The sequence below is a fragment of the Carcharhinus amblyrhynchos genome, chromosome 34, assembly GCF_965287045.1.
Source record: "Carcharhinus amblyrhynchos chromosome 34, sCarAmb.v2.hapA, whole genome shotgun sequence".
Lineage (NCBI taxonomy): Eukaryota > Metazoa > Chordata > Chondrichthyes > Carcharhiniformes > Carcharhinidae > Carcharhinus > Carcharhinus amblyrhynchos.
In genome coordinates this window covers 6,440,623-6,455,379 of record NC_137357.1, presented here as the reverse complement: position 1 = coordinate 6,455,379, position 14,757 = coordinate 6,440,623, and the positions used below count along the sequence as shown (strand labels likewise).

Below are 14,757 nucleotides of genomic sequence, written 5' to 3'. Positions count from 1 at the left end.
GGGGGGAGAACATGCAGACTCCGCGCAGACAGTGACCCAAGCTGGGAATCGAACCCCGGGGTCCCTGGCGCTGTGAGGCAGCAGTGCTAACCACTGTGCCACCGTGCTGCCCCCTTTTCACTGTGTGTGTGACAGTAATAAATCAAATCAAACAATCGAGCCTGCTGCAAAGGTCTGCAGGCTCTGTGGCTGGAGAAAAATCATTCACTCCTGTGTCTCACTGAAATCCTCAGCCTGGTGTGCTACCCCCCTCCTGTTTTTGAGTGCACCCACCCACCCACACCACGGCCAGGATTCTCCTGGAAACATTCTAAGTCCCCAGTTGAAAATGGGAGTAACTTGTGTTTTTTTCAGTGGGATTTTCAGACGGAATCTCCAACACTTGAGAGCATTGCAGAGCGTGATTCACTCAGGATGCAGGGTCTACTCCCAGGGGATAGAGACTGGAGGAACCGCGCTGAGTGGGCCACTGCGCATGTGCTGATCTGTCAGCACCGAGAGCGGCGAACGTGCAGTGGGCCCCGCACTGCCGGCATCCCAATCACAGGCCAGCCTCACAAACCTCCCCACTGCCTGACTGCTGGCGACCCGGGCCAGCCCCGATGTTGGCCCCACCCTGCCAGTCCCGAACCCATCCCTCCCCCACCCAGATGTCCCCGAATGCCTCTTCACTCCCTCTGCCTGTGATTCTCTGGCAAAGTGGCAGCAGGACACCCACCCCACTGAACAATCCCCTCCCATCGGCCTCACACCCCACCCCCATCAGGCCTACCCCCCCTCAGGCCGCTGCCCCCCCGGCACTGCCTGATGCCCGTTGGGCAGTGCTAAGGTGCTCCTTGGGCATTGCCAGTTTGCCCCTCGGGCACTGCCTAAGGCCGCACCCCCCCCCCCCCTTTACCCCTGACCACCTGGAAGAGGGGGGGGTCCTCCATGTCCTCGCTTCACTCCAGGAAGCCTGTTCCCCATTAGTAGGGGGCAGTAATAAACTCCGCTGGAGTGAATGGGGGGAGGGGGTAGATGCTAATCATATGCAAATCAATATTAGCATATTGAGATCAGCTCTGCGCTGGAAAATAGCGAAATGATGCTCCGAATCTTGGCCCCGGAGACGCACAGATTCCGTGGCACCCAACAAGCTGTCCACAAAATGGCCTTCGCTGAGGTCTTGCGCTGCTCAAGAACCCCGCCATTTTGTGGATTGATGAGTTTTTTTTGTATTAATTCCTGGGAATTAGGGTGTCGCTGGCTGGGCCAGTATTTATTGCCCATCCCCAGTTACCCTTGGAGGGCGGTTGAGAGTCGATCACATTGCTGTGTCTCTGGAGTCACATGTAGGCCAGACCGGGTAAGGACGGCAGATTTCCTTCCCTAAAGGATATTAGTGAATCAGATGAGTTCTTCTGACAATCGACAAGTAGGTGTACATTAACACTGCAATGAAGTTACTGTGAAAATCCCCTAGTCGCCACACTCTGGCGCCTGTTCGGGTGACAATGAGGGAGAATTTTGCACCTAACCAGCAGGTCTTTCGAACTGTGGGAGGAAACCGGAGCACCCAGAGGGAACCCACGCAGACACAGGGAGAACGTGCAAACTCCACAGAGACAATGACCCAAGCTGGGAATTGAACCCGGGCTCCTGACGCTGTGAGGCAGCAGTGCTAACCACTGTGCCACCCTGTGGTGTTGCCTGGTTCTCAGTCACAGGAAGGCTAGAAGGTTCCTGATGGTAGACAGCTGTAACCACATCTGGATTAATCACTGGGCCCTCTTTATACTATCCAACACTCCCTCAATCCATGTTAGGAGGACCCCACTCACAATGATTCTTTCATTGTTTTGCTTCATTCCTCTCAGCAGTGTCCCCTCTCCCCCTGCTATATGGGGTCTATTATTTGACAGTCATAGGCATTGCTGCGCACCTTTGCTTATTCCTCGTGCTAGTTGCCCTGTTGCTCATGTTCACTGAGGTTTTTGGGAGCCCTGTGTTCGGGGACAGTCAGGGAAGATGCTTTGATGGCTCCGAGAAATGATATCAGCCGTGGTCTGCTCACCGGTATTGGATGGTGCCAAGGGAGTGCCACAACGCCGGAGGTGCTGCCTTTCGGAGGAAGTGTCAAAATCGGGGTCCATTCGGTCCCTGGGGCAAACTGGCATTGCCCACCAGGCATTGGGCAGTGCCAACGGGGTAGGCCAGAGAGGTGGGACCGATTGGAGGGGCGATGTGTCGGGGGGAGGGGTGATCTCGTTGGTTCAGGAAGGTCTGGGAGGCCAGCGATTGTGGGGTGCGGGAGACAGGAAGACCAGTGATCGGGGGAGTGGGAAGAGTGGAGCTGAGGGGCATAAGCCAGCGATCGGAAGACTGGTGATGGAGGCGAGGGGCACTGCCCATGTGCCAATCTCCACTCTGACTTGCGCAGTGGCCCACTCAGTGCTATGCTGCAGGCTTCTCCTGGGGAAATAGCCCTGCCTCTTACTTTGCAGAGAGAACCCCTCTGAGGCAGTCTCCAATTCTTTCACAGATGCACCATAGAAAGCATTCTTTCTGGTTGTATCACAGCTTGGTCTGGGCTCCTGCTCTGCCCAAGGCAGCAAGGAACTACAAAAGGTCGTGAATGTAGCCCAATCCATCACTCAAACCAGTCCCCCCATCCACTGACTCTGTCGACACTTCCCACTGCCTCGGAAAAGCAACCAGCATAATCAAGGACCCCACGCACCCCGGAATCCACCTTCGTCCATTGGAAGAAAGATACAAAAGTCTGACATCACGTACCAACTGACTACCTGCTACCATCAGACTTTTGAATGGACCTACCTTGCATTAAGTTGAGCTTTCTCTACAACCTCGCTATGACTGTAACACTACATTCTGCACCCTCTCCTTTCCTTCTCTATGAACGGTATGCTCTGCATAGTGCACAAGAAACAATACTTTTCATTATATATTGATATGTGACATTGATGTATCAATCAAATCTCCAACGCCCAGAGTATTAGAGATTCATTCTCGTAAGTACATCCAATAGACGGGTGGGAAATACTCCCGTTGAGCATTTCCTTGTGTTTTGGGAGAATCCCAGTCTTGTTCTCTCCTCACATTTATCAAGTGATTCAAGAAACACATCATTCTGCCCCAATCCACACCATTGCTAAGCTCAGGACTGGTTATATTGTGATGCCAATGCCTCCAGTTTCCCCTTTTCTCTCATAAACTGGACGCCCAGTCACTGTGCTCTCACCATTGGTTCATTAGGACTCTGGAATTCACTATCCAGCAGCACCATCATCATCACAAGGAGTGCAACAGTGTCGGGAGACTTCCCCACGGCAACTTGGGATGGGGTGTAAATGCAGCCCCGTGTACTGAGAACAAATTTCGCCCAATAAGGCCCAAAGTCCGATGTTGAATTTGCATAGAAAGATGTGTTGATAGCTGAATGTAGAAGTTTCCTTTGGGAAAAGATATTGACTATCAAGCTGATCTATGCCCCTCATTATTTGAAAGACCTCTGTAAGATCAGCCCTAAGCTCCAGACAAAAAAGTCCCAGTCTCTCCAGCCTCTCCTTATAACTCAAACCATCAAGTCTTGGTAAGTCTTTTCTGCACTCTTTCTAGTTTAATAATATCCTTTCTATAATAGAGTGACTGGAACTGTACACAGTATTCCAAGTGTGGCCTTACCAATGTCTTGTACAACTTCAACAAGACGTCCCAACTCTTGTATTCAATGTTCTGACCGATGAAACCAAGCATGCCGAATGCCTTCTTCGCCACTCTGTCCACCTGTGACTCCACTTTCAAGGAGTTATGAACCTGTACCCCTAGATCTCTTTGTTCAGTAACTCTCCCCAGTGCCCTCCCATTAACTGAGTAAGTCCTGCCCTGGTTCAATCTACCAAAATGCATCACTTGGCATTTATCTAAATTAAACTTGATGAACAGGCAAGATTTTTTATCTGAGTACGTCCTCCATGTGTTGTACTCCGCTCTACGTTAACAAGCCCCAGTAACTCTCGATTTTTGAAGGTGGGAGAGTAGTCTATCCCAGGGGCTGTGTACCGGCCATTGTGCAGGCAACACAGCGCTTTGAATCCAGCAAGTGTCCATCAGCCCCGACTCAAACCAGGCGCGGCTTTGCACAGCTCCTGACAATGGCAGTCTTATCCAGAGTGCCTTCGACCCCGCCACACTATCCCTGCTGCAGCTGGCCTCGCTCAATGGGGCAGATTATTCTTAACATGTGATAAATTGAAAATCGCCCTTTTTTGTGTGCAGCAGGAACAATAGCTGTCGAGGAGAATTCAGCCGAAGACTTGAGATTGATCCACAGTGACTTTGTCACACTACAATCTCACTTTTGATTCTTTTCCTTGACTGGCCAGTTGCAAAGGTGGTGATAAATTTAGCTTTGTTCCTTTAATTGCCTCACTTGCTTCTCCGAATATATTGTCCCGAAGTACTACCTCCTCCCTATTTGTGTGTGTGTTCAAATCCAGCTCCTTCAAACCATTCCAGTTCCACTTTCACCAGTGCTCCTCAGACCCAATCTCTGGACCAATAACTACTTTCTGAATTCCTCAATCTGGGCTGGCTTAGAATCACAAATCTACAGTGCGGAAGGAGGCCATTTGGCCCATCGAGCCTGCACCGACAACCATCCCACCCAGGTCCTGCCCTATTGCCGTCACCCCACATATTTACCCTCCTAATCCCCCTGACGTTAAGGGGAAACTTAGCACGGCCAATCTGTCTAACCTGCACGTCTTTGGACTGTGGGAAGAAACCGGAGCACCCGGAGGAAACCCACGCAGACACGGGGAGAACATGCAGACTCCATACAGACAGTGACCCAAGCCGGGAATCAAACCTGAGTGTACTCCGGCTACACTGAGGAAGAATTTAGCACTTAAACAGCACGTCTTTCGGACTGTGGGAGGAAACCGGAACACCTGAGGAAACCCACGCAGACATGGGGAGAACATGCAAACTCTGCACAGTGACCCAAGACGGGAATTGAACCCAGATCCCTGGTGCTGTGAGGCAGCAGTGCTAACCACTGCGCCACCGTGCCTATGTGTGGGTTGAGAAAGTGGTTAAAAGGCCTATGGGATTCTGGACTTTGTAAATAGAGGGCATACAGTGTAAAAACAAAGACATTTGGTGAGATCTGAGCATCACCCATTGTGGGATTCGAACTTGCTCCTTCACTGCCATCAGCAGTCACTGATGTGGTACTGCAGGACCTCACCATCGCCACCACCCAGTCAGTGGAGGTACTGCATCACTAGTGCTTTCAAATGCAAAGCTGGGGGAATGGATAAAACAGGCCATTGGGAAGAGGAGGTTTGTTCCCTTTGTACTTCTGGCTTTAATTTATTGCACTCCAGATTTCACTTGCCTAAAATTAAACTTCCAAAGCCCACCTCTCGCGTACGGCCAGATTTCACCCAGCTTCTTCAAGTCAACGTTAAACATAAATCTGGTGTTTCTTTGCAAGTACAAACTGTCACAAGTCAGCTTACATTAACGCTGCAATGAAATTACTGTGAAAATCCCCAAGTCGCCACACTCCGGCGCCTGTTCGGGTTACACTGCGGGGGAATTTAGCATCTAACCAGCATGTCTTTCAGATTGTGAAAGGAAACTGGAGCACCCGGAGGACACCCACGCAGACATGGGGAGAATGTGCAGACTCCACACAGACAGTGACCCAAACTCAGAATCGAAACCAGGTCCCTGGCACTGTGAGTGGAGCTAACCACTATGCTACCAATTGTTCTATTTAACCATCTCTCCTTCACATTCAATGCTGTTACCGTCACTGAATCCCCCACTGTCGACATCCTTGGGGTTACCATTGACCAGAAACCCAACTGGAGTCCAACATAAACACAGTGGCTCCAAGAGCAGGTCAGAGGCTGGGAATCCTGCAGAGAGTAACTCACCTCCTGACTCCCCAAAGCCTGTCTAAGGCACAAGTCAGGAGTGTGATGGAATACTCCCCACTTGCCTGGATGGGTGCAGCTCCAACAACACTCAACAAGCTCGACACCATCCAGGACAAAGCAGCCCCACTTGACTGGCACCCCATCCACAAACATTCACTCCCTCCACCACCGACGCTCAGTAGCAGCAGTGAGGCAGCAGTGCGAACCACTGTGCCACCCCTTATCTCTGGGTAAAAATACCAAAGTAAAGTGAGTGGATTTTTATCCCCAATGATTTTGACAAGAAAACCAGTTTGCATTAACTGATACAAACAACTTTCTAGCCTAGAATCAGGGTCTCACAACCTACTCCTCCCACTGTTACTCCCATCACCACAATGCCACTCCCCTCCTCCAGGTCCACATCTGCATCAATAGATGGGCGGAACAGGGACAAAGTGCATTAATGGTACGCGTGTGTATCTGGCAAAGCCCGCATTTATTCCCCATCCGTAACTGCCCTTTGAGAAGGTGGCGGTGAGCTGTCTTCTGGAACTGCTGCCCTCTGTATGGTGCAGGTACACCCACAGTGCTGTTGGGGAGGGAGTTCTGGGATTTTGACCCAGCAACAGTGAAGGATACGCGTACACTACACAGAGGGCAGCAGTTCCAGAAGGCAGCTCACCACCACCTTCTCAAGGGGAAATTAGGGATGGGGAATAAATGCTGACTTTGCCAGATACACATGTGTCTCATAAATGGACTTTCTCCCTATTCCGTGATGCCAATGAGGTGGGAAGTGGCATTGTGGTGGTGGGAATAACACTGGGAGGAATAATTCATGAGGCCCTGACTGTGCCTGGCTGAAAAGGAAAGTTTGTATCAGTTCATGTGAACTGGTTTTCTTGTCAAAATTATTCGAGATAATATCCACTCATTTTACTATGGTATTTTTACCCAGAGATAAGGGGTGCCTCACGGCGCCATGGACCCGGGTTCAATTCCCGGCTTGGGACACTGCCTGTAAGGAGTTTGCACAATCTCCCTGTATCTGCATGGGTTTCCTCCAGGTGTTCAGTTTCCTCCCAGTCTGAAAGATGTGCTGGTTAGGTGCTAAATTCGCCCTCAGTGTTACCTGAACAAGTGTCGGAGTGTGGGGACGAGGGGATTTTCACAGTAGCTTCGTTGCAGTGTTAATGTAAGCTGACTTGTGACAGTAATAAATAAACTTAACAAGAATATTCATCACGAAGAACCAATGTTGCAAGATATTCTTTGGGGTTTTGAGACACTCTCACAGGTAACATCAGCGGGGTTCTTAACCCCAAAGATTTGTAAATGTTGAGCGTACTCTGATGCGGAATTTTAAGCGCATTGCCCAGTTTGATATCATTGGCAGGATACATTGTGCATTCCATATCCCAGTCCAGGTCTTAATATCAATCCCTGTTTCCCTCAGTGATCTGGAGTGCACACCATCAGGACTGGGTGACTTCTTAACTTCCAGCAATGCCAATCTATTTAGCACCTCTTATCTTTACCCCTTTTCTCTTTTACTGTGACATTAATGTCTTCCTGTTCCTTTGTGATGCAAAGTATTCATTCAGTTCCTCAGTCCCGCCTTCTGATCCCACGTGAGTTCATCTGCCCAAATCGCTCTACAATTCCTTCAGCTATCCTTTCACTTTGTATATATTTATTGAGGAAGTTATTATTACTTGCCAATCTTTTCTCATACCCTCTACCTAGTTCTTCTTACCATCCCTTTTCAATATTCCCCAGCTGTCTATATTTTGCCTGGTTTTCAATTGTACTCCTGTACCTGACATTTATCTGACACAGTGCCTGCTCTGCTCAAGATCGCAAGAAACTACAGAGGATTGTGAACGAAGCCCAGTCCATCACGCAAACCAGCCACCCCACAGTGTTGAAGGAGGTCATTCAGCCCATCAAGCCTGCATCAACAACAATCCCGCTGAGGCCCTATCCCCATAATGCCATGTATTTACCCAAGCTAGCCCCCCTGACATTAAGGGACAATTTAGCATGGCCAATCTACCTAATCTGCATATCTTTGGACACAAAGGGGTAATTTAGCATGGCCAATCCACCTAACCTGCACATCTGTGGACTGTGGAGGAAACCCTCACAGACACGGGGAGAGAACAGACAGTGACCCAAGCCAGGAATTGAACCCAGGTCCCTGGCCCTGTGAGGCAGCAGAGCTAACCTGTGCCACCATGCCACCCCGACAAAGGTTTGTGAACGTAGCCCAGTCCATCACACAAACCAGCCTCCCATCCATTGATTCTGTCTACACTTCCCGCTGCCTCGGCAAAGCAGCCAGCGTAACTAAGGACCCCACACACCCTGGACATTCTCTCTTCCACCTTCTTCGCTCGGGAAAAAGATGCAAAAGTCTGAGGTCACGTATCAACCGACCAAGTGCTGCCATCAAGCTTTTGAATGGACTGACCACATATTGAGCTGATCTTTCTCTACACCCTAGCTATGACTGTAAAACTACATTCGACATCTTTTTCTTTCCTTCTCCCGTGTGTACTCTATGCTTTGTCTGTATAATGTGCAACAAACAATATTTTTCACTGTATCCCAGTACACGTGACAATAATAAATCAAACAATACTTTTCACTGTATCCCAATGCACGTGACAATAATAAATCAAACAATACTTTTCACTGTATCCCAGTACATGTGACAATAATAACTTAAACAATACTTTTCACTGTATCCCAACACATGTGGCAATAATAAATCAAATCAAAATATATTAATTTGGTCTTTCTCTCCACCCTAGCTATGACTGTAACACTATATTCCACACCCTCTTCTTTGCTTCTCTATGAACCCATGCTTTGTCAGAATAGCGCACAAAAAACAATACTTTTCATTATATCCCAGTAAATATGACAATAATGAATTAAATCGCATCTAATCAAATCGTAACTCACCTTTTATTTCCACCTTTATTTCATCAACCTGAGATCTCTTGCTATGGTTGTCCCATAATGGAAAGAACCATCACCAAACAGGTTGTGGCAGTTTGAAGGTCCATCGTCATCTTCCTGAGGGCAATGAAAGATGGGTACTAAATGTCAGCCTTGCCCAATTCAGACAGATCCGTTCAAAATTCTATTCAAATCTCAATTCAACAACACGGAGGGACAATCATTGTACGTGTTCAGAGATGAAGATTAAATTCACATGCGAAGGAGCTTCATAGAGATATATGTTTGTGTGCAACAGAAACAGAAAATGCTGGAAATGCTCAGCAGATCATAGAGTCCCTACAGTGCAGGAGGAGGCCATTCAGCCCATCTGCACCGACCAATGTTCCCCTTGGAGAAGAGGAGATTTAACGAGGTGTTCAAAATTATGAGGGGGTCTGGGCACAGTCAACACAGTGAATAGAAAGATCACAGTAAAGCACACAGATTTGGCACAAGAAGCGATTGTGAAATGAGGTAAAGCTTTCTGTTCCATAGCAAGGTTCTGAAATGGGAGTGTGGTGGAGGCAGGTCTGATTCTGTCTTGCAAAAGGGGGCATTGGATCTGAAATGGGAAAAAAAATGTGCAGGGCTACGGGAACAGGCAGGGGAGTGGGATTACGTGGACTGATGTGGCAGAGATCCAGCACTGATACGATGGACTGAATGGCCTCCTCTTGTCCTGTAACTAGTTGATGGTTCACTCACTGGAGGATGTTTCTATGGATTCAGCGAGCACTAGGACCCTGCTGAGCCCAGCAAACCGTTGACCCGCCGCCCCTCTCCCTCCGGTGGCGGCCTGGCGCATGCGCAGATTCACATGCAATAATCAATTGAGTAGTTTCTTTCTCGCTGTGTATTGTGGGAAAGGCATGCAGCCATTGCCCCTGCGCGCCCCGCAAGGCAATATCTGTTAATTACTAGAAACTTTAAATACACTCGCACAGTATTGCAAACACAGAATGGGTCAGGCACCATCGATAATATCCTGAATAACCAGTCTTTCCAGCATTTCCCATCTTTACTTCAACAGGGAGTCTATTAGATTGACTGATAAACAAATCAAAAATTATTAAATGACTTTTTTTATTGATTTATGGAACATGGGACTCACTGGCTGGCCAGCATTTATTGCCCCACCCTAGTTGCCCTTGGAGTCAGCTACATTGCTGTGGCTCTGGAATCACATGTAGGCCAGACTGCGTAAGTACATCTGATTTCCTTCCTTAAAGGTCTGAGGGGTGGCACAGTAGCACAGTGGGTTGGCACTGCTGCCTCACAGCACCCGGGACACTGGTTTGATTCTCAGCTTGGGTCACTGTCTGTGCGAAGTCTGCACATTCTCCCTGCGTCTGTGTGGGTTTCTTCCAGGTGCTCTGGTTTCCTCCCACAGTCTGAAAGATATGCTGGTTCGGAGCATCGGCCATGCTAAGTTCTCCCTCAGTGTACCCGAACAGGTGCTGGAGTGTGGCGACTACGGGATTTTCAAGGTAACTTCATTACAGCATTAATGTAAGCCTACTTGTGACACTAATAAATAAACTTAAAACTTTAAAACAGTAGTGAACCAGATGGGTTTTTCTGACAATCGATAATGGTTTCATGGTCATCAGCAGATTCCTAATTCCAGGTTTTTAATTGAATTCAAATTTCACCACCTGTCGTGGTGGGATTCAAACCTGGATCCCCAGAACATTGGCTGCATTTCTGGATTAATCATCTCGTGATAATAGCACTACCCAATATCTCCTCATTAATTGGATTATTATTGTCACTTTTTAAACATTTACAGTAGAATTCAGATTTTAGATGATCATTTGGCAGCATGGATCTAACCACTTTGCAAATCCTTTTCCCTCCAGTGTGAAGTCAGGCTTGAATCAAAATGAAAATCAGGGAGAGTTGTAGAACGGTTATTCAATCAGAGTCACCATCACCCAACATCAATATTCGACTGTTAAGTCTTTACATTAATTGTACTCAAATTTATCCTACCTTGCTCAGTTAATTTCAAGATAAAATGCTTTAAAGTTTTTCTATAGACCAGATTTAGGATTTAATTGCCCTCGGAAGTCAGTCAATCTCTAAATCAAATGAAACACCAGGATATTGCATCATCAGTTCCCTCTCTATGAAGATGAAACAGCCCTCTTCAACATTGCACATTGGCACAGTTAGGATGAGAGAAACACAACACTGAGAACTACAGTGTCAACATATCCCAGAGTAATATATTGCTTTTCAATTTCATTCAGCTCTTCCCAAAGTGATCAGTAATTGCAACTCCTCAAATATGAGTTCCTGTAAGCGGGAACACACTTAAAAGTACCACAATCCTGAGATAAATACACGGCAATGAACTCCAGCTATCATTGCATTTGCATTGCCACATTGACTATGACTTTAGGATATTTCATTGGCTTTTGCGGTCTCCAGCTCCAACTCGATTTTCAAGTTTGCTGATGACACCACCGCAGTGGGTCATTTCTCAAACAATGATGAGACAGCATTCAGGAATGAGATAGGGACTCTGGTGAACTGTTGTAGGAACAGTAATCTCTTCCTCAATGGCATCAAAATGAAGGAGATTGTCATCAACTTCAGGAAGTGTAGTGGAAAACATTCCCCTGTCTACATCAACAGGGATGAAGTAGAAATGGTCGAGAGCTTCAACAACATGTCCTGGTCCCCACGTGCTGACACTATAGTTAAAAATGCCTCAACTTTCTCAGAAGACTAAGGAAATTTGGCATGTCAGCTACAACTCTCAGACTACTTTTTCAGACGCACCATACAAGCATTCTTTCCAGTTGTACCACAGTTTGATATGGCTCCTGGTCTTCCCAAGACCACAATAAAATACAAAAGGTTGTGAGAGTAGCCCAATCTATCACACAAACTAACCTCCCATCCATTGACTCTGTCCACTCTTCCCGCTGCCTCGGTAGTCAGCATAATTAAGGACCTCACACACCCCGGACATTCTCTCTTCCATCTTCTTCCATCTGAAAAAAGATACAGAAGTCTGAGGTCACGTACCAGCTTATTTCCTGCTGCCATCAGACTTTAGAATGGACCTACTTTGCACTAAGTTGAACTACTGCCTAGCTTCATTGCAGTGTCAAAGTAAGCTTACTTGTGATATTAATAAATGAACTTCAAACTTATAAAACTTTAGCTATGACTAACACTACATTCTGCACCCTCTCCTTTCCTTCTCGATGAATGGTATGTTTTGTCTGTATAGCGTGCAAGAAACACTGTATACTGATACATGTGACAATGATAAATCAAAACAAGTTAAATCTTTCGATGTCTTGATATCCTTAAGTACGTTATTGTCGTCTCAACATTCCCTTGTTATCTGTGAACAATGCAATTATATGCTTAACAATTTACAAGTTACAATTGTGCTATTATAAAACAATGCATGTATCTGACACAGTGCAAGTCAAGGAATTTGTCATGACTTCCAGAATATACTGGTTTTGTCTCACGTGGAGAATTCTGTTCAATCCTTGGTAGCACACTTTCAGAAAGATGTGAAGGCTTTGGAGACAATGCAGGTAATATTTAAGAGATTGGTTCCAGAGATCAGGGTCTTCAGATATGTGGAAAATTGGAGAAGTGGAAACTGTTCTCCTGAGAGAAAGTTGTGAGATTTGATGGAAGAGTCTAGACAGAGTAGATAGGGAGGTAGGGGGAAACTGTTTCCACTGATGATTGATCATTTCTATTGGCCATGCTAAATTGATCATCCCATTGCTCATTTGGTTATTTCTGTGTTTTTATGTCGAATACTCCTTTGTTTTTTTGGATTTTACGATGTCTATTCATTTAATTTTTTTTCCCAGTTTTGAACTGTACCGACCTGAGACATTGTCTATTCAGTGTGCAGATACTTAGTGACAAAGAATCATAGAATCCACAGTGCATAAGGAGGCTATTTGGCCCATCGAGCCCAAACTGCCCACAATCCCACACAGTTCCTATCCCCATAACCCCACATATTTACCCTGCTAATGCCCCGACACCAAGGGCCAATTTAGCATGGCCAATCCACCTAACCCACACATCTTTGGACTGTGGGAGGAATGATGTGGAGATGCTGGCGTTGGACTGGGGTAAGCACAGTAAGAAGTCTCACAATACCAGGTTCAAGTCCAACAGATTTATTTGATAGCACAAGCTTTCGGAGTGTTGCTCCTTCTTCAGGTGAGTGAGGAGTTGTGTTCACAAACAGGGCATACATAGACACAAACTCAATTTACAAGATAATGGTTGGAATACGAATCCTTACAGGTAATCAAGTCTTAAAGGTACAGACAATGTGAGTGGAGAGAGGGTTAAGCACAGGTTAAAGAGATGTGTATCGTCTCCAGTGGGACAGTTAGTGAGATTTTGCAAGCCCAGGCAAGTCATGGGGGTTACAGAGGGTGTGACATGAACCCAAGATTCTAGTTGAGGCCGTCCTCATGTGTGCAGAATTTGGCTATCAGGTTCTGCTCAGCGATTTTGCGCTGTCGTGTGTGATAAAGGCTGTCTTGGAGAATGTTTACCCGAAGATCAGAGGCTGAATGCCTGTGACTGCTGAGATGTTCCCCGACAGGAAGAGAACACTCCTACCTGGTGATTGTCGAGCGCTGTTCATTCATCCGTTGTCGTAGCGTCTACATGGTCTCCCGAGGGAGATCATGCAGACAAGACTGGAGACAATACACATCTCTTTAACCTGTGCTTAACCCTTCCCCCACTCACATTGTCTGTACCTTTAAGACTTGATTACCTGTAAAGATTCACATTCCAACCATTATCTTGTAAATTGACTTTATGTCTTCATGTGCCCTGTTTGTGAACAGAACTCTCACTCACCTGAAGAAGGATCGACACTCTGACAGCTTGTGTTACCAAATAAACCTGTCGGACTTTAGCCTGGTGTCGTGAGACTTCTTACTGAGGGAGGAAACCAGACCACCCGGAGGAAACCCATGCAGACACAAGGAGAACATGCAAACTCCGCACAGATAGTGACCCAAGCCGGGAATTGAACCCGAGTGCCTGGCACCGTGAGGCAGCAGTGCTAACCACTGTGTCACCATGCTGACATGTTGAGTGTTTTTCACTTCCAAGGCCTCACATCCACTTCCTTCCCTATCTCTGAAATCTCTTCCAGCCCTGCAATCCTCCAAGGCCAGCCTCTTACCAATATAAAGGCTTTAACAAGCTCAGTGGCCACCTCAAAGCTTGTCAGAACCACATAAATCCTCATCAAGTAGTCACAGGTGTAATGTAGCAACAACAACTAAGTAAATGACCTGATAATTTGGTTTAGTCATACCTTGAGGGGTAAATGCTGGCCAGAAGAGAGGGAATAATACCCTTGCTTTTCACCAACCAATTTGGATGACTCTGCCATTAATTGAAATGAGATACACAAAGGGCACATACTGTAAACAAAACATAGGAAACTTAGCAACGCATTATCCCCTTTAATTACAATACACCACAGTCTCACTGTTCTTCTTGCAATAATCCCTGGGAGGAAATGGATGGGCAATAAAAGGAGGAATAATTTCATGATGAACAGTTGGAGGTCAGTTACTTTTCTTAACTTGTCAACCGTGACCCAGAGACGTCAGGAAGAAACTAGACGAAGATTCCTGATCAGTGATGTTACTTTCTGACACTGTGCAAACTCTGCGCAAAGCTGTTTTAATGTCCCATCTCCTCTGGTAGCCCCTTATCTCACTGGGTACCATTCAGTACTGCATGCTGACCTTCAGTGACCATTCCTGTGTACTTATTGAACCATTATAAC

General features: G+C 46.7%; 1 protein-coding gene across 3 annotated transcripts in view; it reads right to left on the bottom strand.

Annotated features, from left to right (window-relative positions):
* The window catches only part of LOC145361445 (leucine-rich repeat LGI family member 3-like), a 103,089-nt gene that overhangs the window by 22,477 nt on the left and 65,855 nt on the right, over positions 1-14,757 (bottom strand). For 2 of the 3 annotated variants that reach the window (XM_080217261.1, XM_080217262.1), the window contains 3 exons: positions 14,278-14,386; positions 11,844-11,944; positions 8,904-9,017 (listed from right to left, as the gene is read on the bottom strand). The gene's annotated coding sequence lies outside the window, so the exon portion shown is untranslated. The remainder of the gene's footprint in view (positions 1-8,903; positions 9,018-11,843; positions 11,945-14,277; positions 14,387-14,757) is intronic. The other variant, XM_080217260.1, reaches the window with a different exon arrangement.